Below are 17909 nucleotides of genomic sequence, written 5' to 3'. Positions count from 1 at the left end.
TGAAGGACTCCTTCAACAGGCAGTCTTTGCCCTGGAGCTCTCTCTTAGATTGATATAGTCTTTATCAGAGTGGGCCTAGACCCAGTAATAAAAAATAACCTGGAAAGAAATAGAATAAGTTCAGATGACAAGAAGCCTTCATTGCCCTTATAAGCTTTCTGGACTTTATTCTAAAGGCAATGAAAAGCCATTGAAAAATTTTGACCAATACATAGAGTGGGACTTTTCCTAAATATATTGTATTTGTTTTTATTGTTGTATAAAAAACTACCATATATTTAGTGGCTTAAAATGACATACATTTATTACCTCACAGTTTCGCAGGGAAAGGAGTTCAGGCCCAGCTGAACTGGGTCCTCTGCTCAGGATCTCACAAGGCTATTATTGAGGTGTCAGGCAGACTGCATTCTCATCTGAAGGCTTGACTAGGGAAGAATCTGATTCCAAGCTCATTCAGGCTCATTCATTTCCTTGTGGCTATATGGCTAAGGGTTCTGGCCCTCAGGTCCTCCAGACTACCCACAGTTGCCTGACACCCAGACCTTCTCACAACATGTCAGCCTACTTCTTCAAAGTCAGCAAAGAGAATCTCTCTACTGAGCACAAGAAAGATGGAGTCATATAGCTATAGATACAGATGATATAGATAAAGCTGTAGATAGTAACCTAATCAAGGGAGTTTCAGCCCATCACCTTCGCCATATTGTATGGGTTAGAAGCAAGTCACAGGTTTCACCTGCACTCAAAGAGAGAGGATTATACAGACTGTGATTCATTGGCAGTCACCTTAGGGTGTTTCAGTCACAAATATTAATCTAGCAGCAAGGCGTCATGTGAATTAGGAGGGAAAGAGAGACACTGAAACAAGTAAGTTGTCATTGTTGTTGATGTTTTAACCAAAAATGTACAGTTAGCACCAGAACAGAATCATAAATGGAACCCATGGGATAAGGGTCAGGAATTTCAACATGCTACATTTTAATGCTTACAGGTATTAAAAAAACAAAAAAACAAAAAACTCCCAAGTCTCATCCTGTCTTTAGAATTTAGTAGCTATTACCGTACAGCACACCAGTACTTCCTGGACTTCCTAAGTTCCAAGTTAAGTTCTCCAAGAAGCAAAAAGATTTGTTCCTCCATTTAAAAATTTTCAAAAAAAGGAGATTATCATGCTGCCCAGTGGTCTAACAGTATCCTCATTATTCCTAGCATTTTCAAGTTGTTTTATGTGTGCCGGGTTTTTTTTCCTCATCTAGATTGTAAATCTGTGGTTTGGTGTTCCCCTCAGTGCCTAATACTTTGCTAATTCTATCCTTTCTTTAATGGATCCATCGCCCTAAAAGTCAAGTCACGTTTGGAGGCTTCACGTTAGCACTGAGAGTGCTCACTAGCCATCATGTTGCAGCTGAGTAGTATAAGTGTTCTTTTGCATGGGAGGGAGATGCAAGAGGGAGAAGTTATGGCGGTATATGTATATGTATAGATGATTCACTTTGTTATAAAGCAGAAACTAACACACCAGTGTAAAGCAATTATACTCCAATAAAGATGTTAAAAAAAAAAACCCTTTAAGAGTTTCCCTTTGCACTTTCTCACATGACATGAAAGTCAACTGGGGAGACTTCTCTTTTTTCCCATCTCATGACTTCCACTGAATCTAACCACTTCTTTCCAAGAAACAGGATGTCTTTTACCAGAAACATCTCTATGTGCTCCAGATTCGTACCTTGTAGGTAGGAGTGAAGAAGATGAGATTGGGGTTGCTCATGCTCCTCTTAAGCGAGAGTTTGGGGGCCCCTTACCAAGATCTGCAAGGGGAAACTAGGATCTAAGGGAGAAGGTTGTGAGTGCCACTTGGAGTCCTGTCACCAGCTGCAGCAACAGGGGCTGTGGTTTGTCCTACTAGCCTCCTTCTTCTGTTTCCTATCAGGATGAGAGGACCATCAGAGCCCAGGAAGGGTTGCTCCCCAAACCTGTGTGACGAAGAGGGTCCATGTGCTACAAATAGACTGTGGAAGACACAGAGAGGCATTGCCAGATTCCCTTTGCAGAAAAATCCACTTCCTACCTCCATGGAGAGTGGTTTGCTCACTGCTTCTGCTATTAGCTTCTTCTGGGTCGCCTCAGCCTTCCAGCTAAGGTCACCTGTTCCTGGGGCAGCCCCTAGTGAATGCCTGAGCCAGCTGAAGTTAGTCAAGAGCATACTCTTCTTGGGGAATCCCCCAGTCAATGACTAGCAAGAAGGGGTACCTTTCTTCTCACAGCACCACCTTCTTCTCCCCCTTCCACCTCCTCCTCCTTCTTCTTCTACAACTTTTCTGTCCATTTGAATATTTTCAAATACAAAGTTGGAAAAAAGAAGTACAGATTAAACAAAGTTTTAATGAGAAACAAGAGACACACATCAACCAATGCAATGTATATACCTTATTTTGATATTGATTCACATAAGTTATAAAGTCAATTAGGAGAAAAATAGGAAATTTTAACATCAAGTGGGTATTTGATGATAGCAAGGAAGCATCATTAACATTTTAGGTGTGACAATGGTGTTTTGGTTATGATTTTTAAAGGAATCCTTATCTTCCAGACGTGCAAGTTGAAATATTTACAGATAAAATTATATGATGCCTGGCATTTGGCCCTCCAACTTTCCTTCTGATTCTAGTATTCTGAATTTTGGTGGGAAATATTGTTTTTAACACTGTGTAAATAACCACTTCCTTACCGTATGGAAGCCACTGACATACATTTTCTTTTTATTGAATGTCTTCGGTGTTTGGTCCTCAGATGCACTCAGAGCATGCAGGTATTGCTATTCAAGAATGGACAGACTGATGACGATGCATATGCTGGTGTGTGTGTGTGTGTGTGTCTGTGTGTGTGTGTGTGTGTGTTTGCTCAAGGACATGCCTGAAGAAGAGTTTTGAATACAGTGAGAGCCTCTATTAAGAGTTTTATCATTTCTTCTCTTTCTGAATATTCTAGCCAGACAATATCTACTACACTACCACAGGAAAAAAAACTTTCTTTACAAGTGATTAAGTGAAAACATAGCTATACGTAGTTATGTTTAGTTTTTCAATTCCAAAGATTTAATTCCAACCCTCAACATACTCTTCTAAAAAATTAAAATACGAAACGTCAGAGGCTGAGATGATGAAAATATTTGTCTAAGTAGCTGGCTTTCTTAATAGAAACTCTAGAGAGTTTAATGATTTCTGAACCCCAGATATAAATTTCAGAAGATGAAATTATTTTGCATTTCTGGGAAACACCCAAAGTGGACTCAGAATTGTCAGGAAGTTTCTTCAGTATGTTCAAGGAGGAGGAGATTTATGAGAATGATAGATCACTTTACGACTTCCTAGGAAACTCTCTCCTCCAAGACATTGCCTACTTTCCAAAACTAAAGAATGCAGTGTTAGTGGGACAAGTGGTCTATCTGGTAAATAGGAGGATTTGATAGCTAAGGGAAATCACACCCCTTTGAAAAGATATTGCGCCACCTAGGACAACGATGGGAAATGGTATTCAATTTTCAACATCAATACATAACGGCTAGAAAGTGTTTACACATTATGAAACAATATATCCTTTCTATTTAATATTTATATTACATAAATTACACACTTTTGTCCTCAAAACTTTAAGAATAAAGCAAAGCTTCTCACTTGAAATTATTTTTCTGAAAATAAATTACCCAGTTGACAAACCTAGTTAAACTGGAATAATATAAAATTTTGTAAGTTCTCTACTTCAGGTATAAGGTAACAATAAGCTCTTAAGCAGCAGTTATTTGTATGGAGAATGTTGAGATAGGTGTAATTTTGATAAGTTAATGAGGATTTTATATGGTTTATGCGATAAATCTGTATCCCTGTACTTGTGCAGATACAAATTTAGTTATTTAAAAGAGGTATATCTCAGAGGAATTTATGGGGACTTTCTTTCTTGTAGAATAAAAGTTCTTTCTTCATTAAATTCTTACTCTTGTTTTTCAAAAACTTGAAAACTGGCTTTTCTTTTTCCTTTTTACATTTTGGGGTTTTGTTTTTTTTGTCCACACCACGCGGCTTTTTACCTTCCCCGCCCAGGGCGCGAGGCTTATAAGCCACCAGGGAACTCCATTCTTTTTCCTTTTTACAAAAGGACTAAATTTATAAATTCAAAGAAAACTAAGATCAGAGATTGTATAGTTATTGCATGATGCCTGCCCAACAAACACTCAGATATATATGAAACTGGAAAACTGTACCTATCTTTTCTACCACGAGAACACTTTGAAATGATTAGAATCAAATTGAAGAAGTTTACCTCAAAAACGGTGGATGGTGGATCAAAGAACTAAATGTAAGTGCTAAAACTATAAAATTCTTAATGAGAACATAACGGACCTTTATGACAAGGGATTTGCAAAAATTTCTTGGATATGTCACCAAAAGCACAGATAACAAAAGAAAAAATAGGCAAATTAAAGTTCATCAAAATTAAAAACTTTTGTGCATCAAAGAACACTATCAGGAAAGTGAAAAGACAAACCATAAAATGGGAGAAAACATTTGCAAATCATATACCTGATAAGGAATTAATAGCCAGTGTATATATATCCTACAATTCCCCCCAAAAATCAATTTGAAAATGGGCAAAGTACCTGCATAGGCATTTCTCCAAAGAAAATATACAAATGACCACTAAGCACATGAAAAGATGCTCAATGGATTCAGTCTTTAGGGAAATGCACATCAAAACTACAATGAGTTACCACTTCACAGCCATTAGGATGGATATTACCCACCCACACCCCCAAAAAAAAACCAAAGGAAAATGACAAGTGCTGGCTAGGATGTGGAGAAATTGGAACCCTCATGCCTTGCAGGTGGGAATGTAAAATGGTGCCACTGCTGTAGAAAAGTTTGGCAGTTCCTTAAAAAGTTAGACATAGAATTACCATAAGAGCCAACAATTCTACTCCCAAGTACACACCCAAAAGAGCAGTATCATAAGAAAGGAAATCAGTGTATTCAGGGACTCTTAGTACTTGATCAGTGAAGGGAAATCCCAGGATGACAGTCATGTAACTGATATATAAGGCAATCAATCTAGATTAAACTTGAGGATAAAAGGCCCCAAGAAAAAGATATCCAATAAAAAATGAGACAAAATACACTGGATCCTTGAACAACACAGTTCTGAACTGCTAGGGGTCACTTGCATGCAGATTTCTTTCACTAACTATGTACTATAGGGGCTTCCGTGGTGGCTCGGTGGTTAAGAATCCTCCTGCTAATGCAGGGGGTACGGGTTCGAGCCCTGGCCTGGGAAGACTCCACATGCCGTGAAGCAACTAAGCCCGTGTGCCACAACTACTGAGCCTGCGCTCTACAGCCTGCGAGCCACAGCTACTGAGTCCACGTGCCACAACTACTGAAGCCCGTGCGTCTAGAGTCCATGCTCTGCAACAAGAGAAGCCACCACAATGAGAAGCCCGCGCACCTCAACAAAGAGTAGCTCCGGCTCGCTGCAACTAGAGAAAGCCCACGCACAGCAATGAAGACCCAACACAGCCAAAAAATAAATAAAAATAAAACATTAAAAAATTTATTTTAAAACATATGTACTATTGTTAGCTGAATCCGCAGATTCAGAACTATGCATATGGAGGGCTGACTGTAAAGTTATACTTGGATTTTCCATTGCAGGAACGGTTGGCGCCCCTTAACCCTGTACTGTTCAAAGTTCGGCTGTAGAATGTTCAGTATAATGGAAAGTTAGAAAAAAATAAATACTATGATAAAGGTAAATAGTGTAAGGAAAGAAGGCAGTTAGAAATACCAGGGGAAACAAAATGTTGTAGTAATATAAAGTTTCAAACATCACCGATACACACACACACACGCACACGCACACTTACTAACAGGTACAGTCAAACAAAACATAATTGTAGGCTGGGTCAGCTCTGTCTGCAGAATTTCTCATAGCTGCCTTGAGGGAAGGGAATTACAGGTGCAAACAAAATACCTTGAATAAACATGATGTAACAGAGGTTTCCCCTGCACTAAAAATAGATTCCCTTCTAGAAAGGTTAAAGAAAAAGAAAGAGCCTGAAGACTTTGTTCCTTGTAGTGGAGGGGAGAAGTAAAAACCCAGAGACAAATGGCAAACACTAACCCTAGCCCTGGCCATAGTCCCAGTCCTAAACCTAACCCTAACCCTAACCCTCTAACCCTAACTCTAACCCTAACCCTAACCCCTAACCCCTAACCCCTAACCCTAACCACTAACCCCTAACACTAACCGTAACCATAACCCTAACTCTAACGCTAGCCCTAGCCCTAACCCTAACCTTAAACTAACCCTAAACCTAAGCCTAACCCCTAACACTAACACTAGCCCGTACCCTAACACGTACCCTAAACCTAAACTGCTGTAGTACCCTATCCTGTACCCTAAACCATACCCGTTCCCTAACCCTAAACTTAACCCTAAACCTAACCCTAACCCTTACCCTAAGCATTACCCTAACGTGTACCCTAACCCTTACCCTAAGCCTTAACCTAACCCGTACCCTAATCCTACACTGTACAGTAACACTAACCCCTACCCTAACACGTATCCTAACCCTAACCCATTCTTGTACCCTAACCTGTAGCTTAAACCGTACCGGTTCCCTAACCCTGACACTAACCCTAACACTTATGCTAAGACTTACCCTAACCCGTACCCTAAACCTAACGCTTACACTAACACTGACCCGTACCCTAACACATACACTAACACTAACCCGTTCTCAAACCGTAACCTGTACCCTAAACCATACCTGTTACCTAAACCTAACGCTAACCTAAACTTTAGCCTAAGCCTGACCCTAACCTGTACCCTAATCCTAACCCATACACTAACACTAACCCGTACCCTAACATGTACACTAACCCTAACCGGTTGTTGTACCCTAACTTGTACCCTAACTGTACCCGTTCCCTAAACCTAACCTTAACCCTAACCCTAACCCTAACCCTTAACCTAAGCCTTAACCTAACCTGTACCCTAATCATAACCCGTACATTAACACTAACCCATACCCTAACACGTACCCTAACCCTAACCCGTTTTCGTACTCTAAACTGTACCCTAAACCGTACCCGTTCCCTTACCCTAACCCTAACTGTAACCCTAAACCTTACACTAAGGCTTACCCTAACCTGTACCCTAATGCTAAACAGTATACTAAAACTAACCCGTACACTAACACATAACCTAACCCTAAACCGTTGTAGTACCCTAACCTGTACCATAAACCACACCCATTCACTAACACTAACCCTAACACTAAACCAAACACTTACCCTAAGCCTTACCCTAATCACTAACCTAATCCTAACCCGTACACCAACACTAACACGTACCGTAACACGTACACTAACACTAACCCATTGTCGTACCTGAAACTGTACCCTAAACCGTACCCGTTTCCTAGCCCTGACCCTAACCCTAACACTTACACTAACCCTTACCCTAACCTGTACCCTAATCCTAACCCATACACTAACACTAACCCGTATCCTAACACTTACAATAAACATAAACCGTTGTCGTAAAATAACCTGTACGCTAAACCGTACCCGTTCCCTAACCCCAAACCTATACCTAACCCGAACCCTTACCCTCACCCATAACCTAAACTTACACCATTCACTAACACTAACCCCTAACCTAACACGTACCCTAACCTTAACCCGTTTTCGTACCCTAAACTGTACTCTAAACCGTACCCGTTCCCTAACCCTGACCCTAAACCTAACGCTTACCCTAAGCCTTACACTAACCCATACCCTAATCCTAACCATACACTAACACTTATCCGAACCGTAACACGTACCCTAACCATAACCCGTTGTCGTAACCTAAACGGTACCCTAAAGCGTACCCGTTCCTAAACCTAACCCTAACCCTTACCCTAAGTCTTACCCTAAGCCCTACCCTAATCCTAACCCGTATACTAACACTAAACCGTACCCTAAAATGTATCCAAAACCTAACCCGTTATCGTCCACTAACATTTATCCTAAACTGTACCTGATGCCTAACCCTAACCCTAACCCTAACCCTAAGACTAACCGTAACCCTTACTCTAAGCCTTACACTAACCCATACCATAAACCTAACCAGTACATTAACAATAAACTGTACCCTAACACGTACCGTAACACTAACCCGTTGTTGTACTATAAACTGTACCCGAAACCGTACCGCTTCCATAACCCTAAACCTAACCCTAACCATAACCCTAACCCTTATCCTAAGCCTTATCTTAACCCGTACCCTAATCCTAACCCGTACGTTAACACTAACCCGTACCCTAACACGTACACTAACCCTAAACTGTTATCATACCCTAACCTGTACCCTAAACCGTACCTGTACCCTAACCCTAAACCTAACCATAATCCTAAACCTAACCCTAACACGTAGGCTAAGCCTAAACCGTTGTCGTACACTAACCTGTATCCTAAACCGTACCCATTCCCTAACCCTAACCCTAACCATAGCCATAAACCTAACCCTGAACCGAAGCATTACCCTAACCCGTAACCTAAACCTAACCTGTACACTAACACTAACCAGTACCCCAACACGTACACTAACCCTAAACAGTTGTCGTACACTAACCTGTACCCTAAACCGTACCCGATCCCTAACCCTAACCCTTACCCGAAGCCTTACACTAACCCATACCATAATCCTAACCGGACACTACACTAACCCATACCCTAACACGTACGTTAACCCTAAGCTGATGTCGTACCATAACCTGTACCCTAAACCGTACACGTTCCCGTTCCCCTTCCCGTTCCCTAACCCTAACCCTAACTCTTACCCAAAGCCTTACCCTAACCCGTACCCTAATCCTAAAACGTACACTAACACTAACCCATACCCTAACACATAAGCTAACCCTAAACCGTTGTCAAACCCTAACCTGTACCCTAAACCGTACCCGTTCCCTAACCCTAACGCTAAACCTAACTCTAACCCTAACCCATACATGAAGCCTTAACTTAACCCGTACCCTAATCCTAACCAGTACACTAACACTAACCCATACCCTAACATGTACGCTAACCCTAAACTGTTGTCGTATGCTAACCTGTACCCTAAACTGTACCTGTTACCTAACCCTAACCCTATCCCTAAGCCTTACCCGAAGCCTTACCCTAACCCGTCCCCTAATCCTAACCCGTACACTAACACTAACCTGTACCCTAACACGTACGCTAACACTAAACCCTTGTCGTACCCTAACCTGTACCCTAAACCGTCCCAGTTCCCTAACCTTAACGCTAACCCTAACCCTAACCATTACCAGAAGACTTACCCTAACCCGTCCCCTAATCCTAACCCGTACACTAACACTAACCCGTACCCTGACACGTATGCTAACCGTAAACTGTTGTCGTACCCTAACCTGTACCCTAAACCGTCCCTGTTCCCTAACTCTAACCCTAACCCTATCCCTAACCCTTACCTGAAGTCTTACCCTAACCCATCCCCTAATCCTAACCCGTACACTAACACTAATCCATACCCTAACATGTACACTAACCCTAAATCATTATCGTACCCTAACCTGTACCCTAAACCGTCCCCGTTCCCTAACCCTAACCCTAACCCGAACACTTACCCAAAGCCTTACCCTAACTTGTCCCCTAATCCTAACCCGTACACTATCACTAACCCGTACCCTAACACGTACAATAACCCTAAACCGCTGTCGTATGCTAACCTGTACCCTAAACCACCCCTGTTCCCTAACCCTAACCCTAACTCTAACCCTTACCCTAACCCTTACCTGAGGCCTTACCCTAACCCATCCCCTAATCCTAACCCGTACACTAACACTAATCCATACCCTAACACGTACGCTAACCCTAAACCGTTGTCATACTCTAACCTGTACCCTAAACCATCCCCGTTCCCTAACCCTAACCCTAACCCTAACCCTTACCCTAACCCTTACCCGAAGCCTTACCCTACTCCGTCCCCTAATCCTAAACCGTACATTAACACTAACCCATACCCTAACATGTGCGCTAACCCTAAACCGTTGTCGTACCCTAACCTGTACCCTATACTGTCCCCGTTCCCTAACCCTAACCCTAACCCTAACCCTTACCCGAAGCCTTACCCTAACGCGTCCCCTAATCCTAAACCATACACTAACACTAACCCGTACCCTAACACGTACGTTAACCCTAAACCGTTCTCGTACCCTAACCTGTACCCTAAACCGTCCCGTTCCATAACCCTAGCCCTAACCCTAAACCTAACCCTTACCCGAAGCCTTACCCTAACCCGTCCCCTAATCCTAACCCGTACACTAACACTAACCCGTACCCTGACACGTACACTAACCCTAAACCGTTGTCATACCCTAACCTGTACCCGAAACCATCCCCGTTCCCTAACTCTAACCCTAACCCTTACCCGAAGCCTTATCCTAACCCGTCCCCTAATCCTATCGCGTACACTAACACTAACCCGTACCCTAACACGTACGCTAACCCTAAACCGTTGTCTTACCCTAACCTGTACCCTAAACTGTCCCCGTTCCCTAACCCTAACCCTAACCCTTACCCGAAGCCTTACCCTAACCCGTCCCCTAATCCTGACCCATACACTAACACTAAGCCATACCCTAACACGTACGCTAACCCTAAACCATTGTCGTACCCTAACCTGTACCCTAACCCTAACCATAACCATAACCCTAAACCTAACCCTCACCCGAAGCCTTACCCTAACCCATCCCCTAATCCTAACCCGTACACTAACACTAGCCCATACCATAACTGTTACATTAACACTAAACTGTTGTCGTACCCTAACCTGTACCCTAAACCGTCCCCGTTCCCTAACCCTAACCCTAACCCTTACCTGAAGTCTTACCCTAACCCATCCCCTAATCCTAACCCGTACACAAACACTAATCCATACCCTAACATGTACACTAACCCTAAATCGTTATCGTACCCTAACCTGTACCCTAAACCGTCCCCGTTCCCTAACCCTAACCCTAACCCGAACACTTACCCAAAGCCTTACCCTAACTTGTCCCCTAATCCTAACCCGCACACTAACACTAACCCGTACCCTAACACGTACAATAACCCTAAACCGCTGTCGTACGCTAACCTGTACCCTAAACCATCCCCTAACCCTAACCCTAACCCTAACCCTAACCCTAACTCTAACCCTTACCCTAACCCTTACCTGAAGCCTTACCCTACCCCGTCCCCTAATCCTAAACCGTACACTAACACTAATCCATACCCTAACACGTACGCTAACCCTAAACCGTTGTCATACCCTAACCTGTACCCTAAATCGTCCCCGTTCCCTAACCCTAACCGTAACCCTAACCCTAACCCTTACCCGAAGCCTTACCCTAACCCGTACCCTAATTCTAAACCGTACACTAACACTAACCCGTACCCGAACACGTACACTAAACCTAAACCGTTGTCGTACCCTAAACTGTACCCTAAACCGTACTCGTTCTCTAACCCTAACCCTAACCCTAACCCTTACCCGAAGCCTCACCCTAACTCGTACCCTAATCCTAACCCGTACACTAACACTAACCCGTACCGTAACACGTACGCTAACCCTGAACCGTTGTCGTACGCTAACCTGTACCCTAAACAGTACCCGTTACCTAACCCTAAGCCTAAACCTAAACCTAACGCTTACCCGAAGCCTTACCCTAACCCGTAACCTAATCCTAACCCATACACTAACACTAACACGTACCCTAACACGTATGCTAACCCTGAACCATTGTCGTAGACTAACCTGTACCCTAAACCGTACCCATTCCCTAACCCTAACCCTACCCCTAACCCTTACCCGAAGCCTTACCCTAACCCGTCCCCTAATCCTAACCCGTACACTAACACTAATCCATACCCTAACACGTACGCTAACCCTAAATCGTTGTCATACCCTAACCTGTACCCTAAACTGTCCCCGTTCCCTAACCCTAACCCTAACCCTTACCCGAAGCCTTACCCTAACACGTCCCCTGATCCTAATCCATACACTAACACTAACCCGTACCCTAACACGTACGTTAACCCTAAACTGTTCTCGTACCCTAACCTGTACCCTAAACCGTCCCCGTTCCATAACCCTAGCCCTAACCCTAACCCTAACCCTTACCCGAAGCCTTACCCTAACCCGTCCCCTAATCCTGACCCATACACTAACACTAAGCCGTACCCTAACACGTACGCTAACCCTAAACCATTGTCGTACCCTAACCTGTACCCTAGCCCTAACCCTAACTATAACCCTAAACCTAACCCTCACCCGAAGCCTTACCCTAACCCATCCCCTAATCCTAACCCATACACTAACACTAACCCATACCATAACTGTTACGTTAACACTAAACTGTTGTCGTACCCTAACCTGTACCCTAAACCGTCCCCATTTCCTAACCCTAACCCTAATCTTTACCCGAAGCCTTACCCTAATACGTCCCCTAATCCTATCCTGTACACGAACACTAACCCGTACCCTAACATGTACGCTACCCCTAAACCACTGTCATACCCTAACATGTACCCTAAAGTGTCCCCGTTCCCTAACCCTAAACCTGATCCTAGCCCTAACCCTAACCCTCACCCGAAGCCTTACCCTAACCCGTCCCCTAATGTTAACCTGTACACGAACACTAACCCATACCCTAACACGTACGCTAACCCTAAACCGTTGTGGTACCCTAACCTGTTCCCTAAACCGTCCCCGTTCCCTAACCCTCACCCTGACCCTAGACCTAACCCTAAACCTCACCCGAAGCCTTACCCTAACCCGTCCCCTAATCCTAACCCGTACACTAACACTAACCCGTACCCTAACACGTATGCTAACCCTAAACTGTTGTCATACCCTAATCTGTACCCTAAACCATCCCCGTTCCCTAACCCTAACCCAACACTACCCCTAAACCTTACCCGAAGCCTTACCCTAACCCGTCCCCTAAACCTAACCCGTACACTTATACTAATCCGTACCCTAACACGTAGGCTAACACTAAACAGTTGTCGTACCCTAACCTGTACCCTAAACCGTCCCCGTTCCCTAACCCTAACCCTAACCCTTACCCGAAGCCTTACCCTAACCCGTCCCCTAATCCTAACCCGTACACTAACACTAAGCCATACCCTAACACGTACACTAACCCTAAACCGTTGTCGTCCACTAACCTGTACCCTAAACCGTCCCTGTTACCTAACCCTAACCCTAACACTTCCCGAAGACTTACCCTAACCCGTCCCCTAATCCTAACCCATACACTAACGCTAACCCGTACCCTAAGAGGTACGCTAACCCTAAACCGTTGTCGTACCCTAACCTGTACTCTAAACCGTACCCATTCCCTAACCCTAACCCTTACCCGAAGCCTTATCCTAACCCGTACCCTAATCCTAACCCGTACACAAAGCCTAACCCATACCCTAACACGTACGGTAACCCTAAACCGTTGTCATACCCTAACTTGTACCCTAAACCATACCTGTTCCCTAACCCTAACCCTAACCCTTACCCGTAGCCTTACCCTAATCCGTACCCTAATCCTAACCTGTACACTAACAGTAACCCGTACCCTAACACTTACGCTAACTCTAAACCGTTGTCGTACACTAACCTATACCCTAAACCGTAACCGTTCCCTAACCCCAACCCTAACCTGAACCCTTACCAGAAGCCTTAAACTAACCCGTACCCTAATCCTAACCCGTACACTAACACTAACCCATATCCTAACACGTAGGCTAACTCTAAACCATTGTCGCACCCTAAACTGTACCCTAAACCGTACCCTAACCCTAACCCTAACCCTAAGCCTACCCCTCACCCGAAGCCTTACCCTCACACATACCCTAATCCTAACCCGTACACTAACACTAACCCGAACCCTAACACGTACACTAACTTTAAACCATTGTCGTACCCTAACCTGTACCCTAAACCGTACCCTAACCCTAACCCTAACCCTAACCATTCCCTAAACTTAACCCTTAACCAAAGCCATACCATAACCCGTACCCTAATCCTAACCCATACACTAACACTAACCCGTACCCTAACACGTACACTAACCATAAATCGTTCTCGTACGCTAACCTGTACCCTAAACCATACCAGTTCCGTAACTCTAAACCTAACCCTAATGCTAATGCTTACCCGAAGCCTTACTGTAACCCGTACCCTAATCTAAACCCGTACACTAACACTAACCCGTACCCTTACACGTACGGTAACTCTAAACCATTGTCGTACCTTAACCTGTACCCAAAATGTACCCGTTCTCTAACCCTAACCCTTACCTGAAACCTAACCCTAACCCGTACCCTAAATCTAACCCGTACACTTACACTAACCCATACCCTAACAGGTATGCTCACCTTAAACTATTGTCGTACCCTAACCTGTACCCTAAACCGTACCCGTTCCCTAACCCTAAAACTAACACTAACCCTTACCCGAAGCCTTACCCTAACCTGTACCGTAATCCTAACCCGTACACTAACACTAACCTGTACCCTAACACGTACGCTAACCCTAGACCGTTGTTGTACCATAACCTTTAACCTAAACCATCCCCGTTCCCTAACCCTAACCCTAACCTTTACCCGAAGCCTTACCCTAACCCGTCCCCTAGTCCTAAACCGTACACTAACACTAAGCCATACCCTAACACGTACGCTAACCCTAAACCGTTGTCGTACACTAACCTGTACCCTAAACTGTCCCCGTTCCATAACCCTAACCCTAACCCTAACCCTAACCCTAACCCTAACCCTAACCTTTACCCGAAGCCTTACCCTAACCCGTCCCCTAGTCCTAAACCGTACACTAACACTAACCCATACCCTAACACGTACGCTAACCCTAAACCGTTGTCGTACCCTAACCTGTACCCTAAACTGTCCCCGTTCCCTAACCCTAACCCTTACTGAAGCCTTACCCTAACCCATACCCTAAACCTAACCCGTACACTTACACTAAACCGTACCCTAACACGTATGCTACCGTAAACAGTTGTCGTACCCTAGCCTGTACCCTAAACCGTACCCGATCCCTAACCCTAACCCTAACACTAACCCTAACCGTTACCTGAAGCCTAACCCTAAACGGTACCCTAATCCTAACCCGTACAATAACACTAACGCATACCCTAACACGTACGCTAACCCTAAACCGTTGTCGTATCCTAAACTGTACCCTAAACCGTACACGTTCCCTAACCCTATCCCTAACCCTAACCCTTACCCGAAGTCTTACCCTAATCCGTAACCTATCCTAACCCGTACACTAACACTAACCCGTACCCTAACACGTAAGTTGACCGTAAACTGTTGTTATACTCTATACTGTACCCTAAACCGTACCCGTTTCCTAACCCTATCCCTAATCCTAACCCTAACCCTTACCTGAAGCCTTACCCTAACCCATCCCCTAATCCTATCCTGTACTCTAACACTAACCCGTACCCTAACACGTACGCTAACACTAAACCGTTGTTGTACCCTAACCTGTACCCTAAACCGTACCCTTTCTCTAACCCTAACCCTAACGCTAACCCTAACCCTAACGCTTACCCGAAGCCTTACCCTAACCCGTACCCTAATCCTAACCCATACACTAACACTAACCCGTACCCTAACATGTACACTAACCCTAAACCATTGTCGTACCCTAACGTGTACCCTAAACCGTACCCGTTCCCTAACCCTAACCCTAACCCTAACCCTTACCTGAAGCCTTACCCTAACCCGTACCCTAAACCTAACCCGTACTCTTACACTAATCCATACCCTAACACGTACGCTAACCCTAAACCGTTGTTGTACCCTAACCTGTACCCTAAACCGTACCCGTTCCCTAACCCAGACCTTAACCTTGGTGTATCCAGGCAGTTGGGTCCATAGGCAGCCTCAGCCAAATGTCCCGCTTGCTGAAGTGGTCACATGACGCAGGGAGGGCTCGACCCGAAGAGAGTAAGCAGACAGAGAGAGTGATTTTAGAGAGCTGCACTCCAAAGCCCCACTCCCAACCGAAACCCAGAAATTTGGTACAATTTCTGATGTAGGCAGAGGAGTAGAGAATGTTAAGTTTTTGTTCTAGTTGGATGTGGTGAGAGAGCGGGAATTAAGAGTCAAAATGAAATTGAGTTATACAACACAAAGTAATATTTTTTGTACAGCTGATTTTTGTGGACTGAGATTCATACTCATTATGCTTCCTAATCATTCATTCATTTGACCAATACTTATTTTGTATCTACTATGTGCAAAGGACTATGGGAGAGATAAAGCCACGTATGACATATCTTTAACATATGTATTTGTAAAATCAGTTAAAGTGAACCCATGGCAGCTACAAGTCATGACAGAAAGACTTTCTCTACTGACTGGCAGAACTTGGTAAGAACAAGTGAGTCGGAAGCAAATTGTATTATTGATGAGTTAAGAGGAAAGTCAGGAGTCATTTCTGTGAAGTGAAGAAGAAGTTCATGCATTTCCTTCCTGTGTTTTTCTAGGTCTGACTAGTAGAGCACCTTATTATATACTCATTCCAGCTGAAAATTTTCTCTACTTTTTCTGAACTACTATGATACATTATCTATATTTCTGCTATGGCACTTACTACCTTTTTAGCTTTTGTAGAAATGTCTTGTCTCCCTTGTGATGTCCCTGGAGGAGTGGTGTTTCAAAGCATTCTCACACACCATTGGAAAGCAATTATATTCCAACAAATATGTTTAAAAAAAAGCATCATCACAGTACCTTGTATATATTAAGTGAATGGTAAATGTTATATAATAGTAGACAAGTCATCATCAAATAATGTTTCACAGAATATGGACCCCTTGCATCAGCTACCCTGGGTGCTTGTTAAAATTTAGATTCCTGGGCCATGCTCCAGCTCTACTGAATCAGAATCTCTGGCTGTGAAACTGGGAACCCACATGTTAATGAATTCACTGCAGTTTGAGAACTACGAATTTCAGGGTATGACAGTCATAATAAGGAGTGGGATGGCAAATCGTTTTTATCTTGAGGGCTGACTCTGGTAATGGGGGCCAAACGCAATTCTGAGGCAAAGACTGGGAAACCGTAGGCTCTAATAGTGGTGTATGCCATGGCCAAGTCAGGGAAGGGGTAGGAGGAGTTTATGTGCAGCATATTTGACATTTCTGAATATGTTAATCTCGGGAATGGAGAGATAAGGATAATCACAAGTCACTCTTGCAGAGGTTTTAGGGTTTGTAATTTGGGTTTTTTGTTTTTCTTTTTCATGGTAATTCCAGATTTTCAGGGTGGCATATACAAATTTAGAAGAAAAATAGTAACATCTTTTGGGAAAATTCCATCCACTAAAATCTTCTTTTACTTAATGAAATTAAGCATTAGTTAAATGACACAGGGAGACCGATTAACTGTGAATATTATTTTTGTTTTAGTTATTACTAATAGGGCAAGGAAGAAAGTTGGACCTTTGTAGAATTCTCGTGTAGGATTTTTTTTCTAGATGTGCCCTTTTTCTTTTTTTATTATTACATATACTATTTATAATTAGTGAAGAAATTTAGAAAATATTGATGAGAAAAAAATCACCCCTAAGAGCATCACCTTGTAATAACATCTGCTAAATGTTTCCATTTACGTATATAAAGTCTGTTTCTGTATAATGTTGAGCATAACCTTGACAGGGCTAAGCAGTGCATAATTGTATAATGGAATACTTACATACTTCTCTGAAAGTCAGTCTTGTCATCAGTAGAATAGGGACAACAACTGTCACCTGGCCTGCATCTCCGGATTGTGTGAGGATCTCTT

This window comes from Delphinapterus leucas, chromosome 14, assembly GCF_059928025.1.
Source record: "Delphinapterus leucas isolate spDelLeu-1000000601 "Yukka" chromosome 14, BTC_Dleu_Yukka2, whole genome shotgun sequence".
NCBI lineage: Eukaryota > Metazoa > Chordata > Mammalia > Artiodactyla > Monodontidae > Delphinapterus > Delphinapterus leucas.
This window is presented reverse-complemented; position numbering follows the sequence as displayed.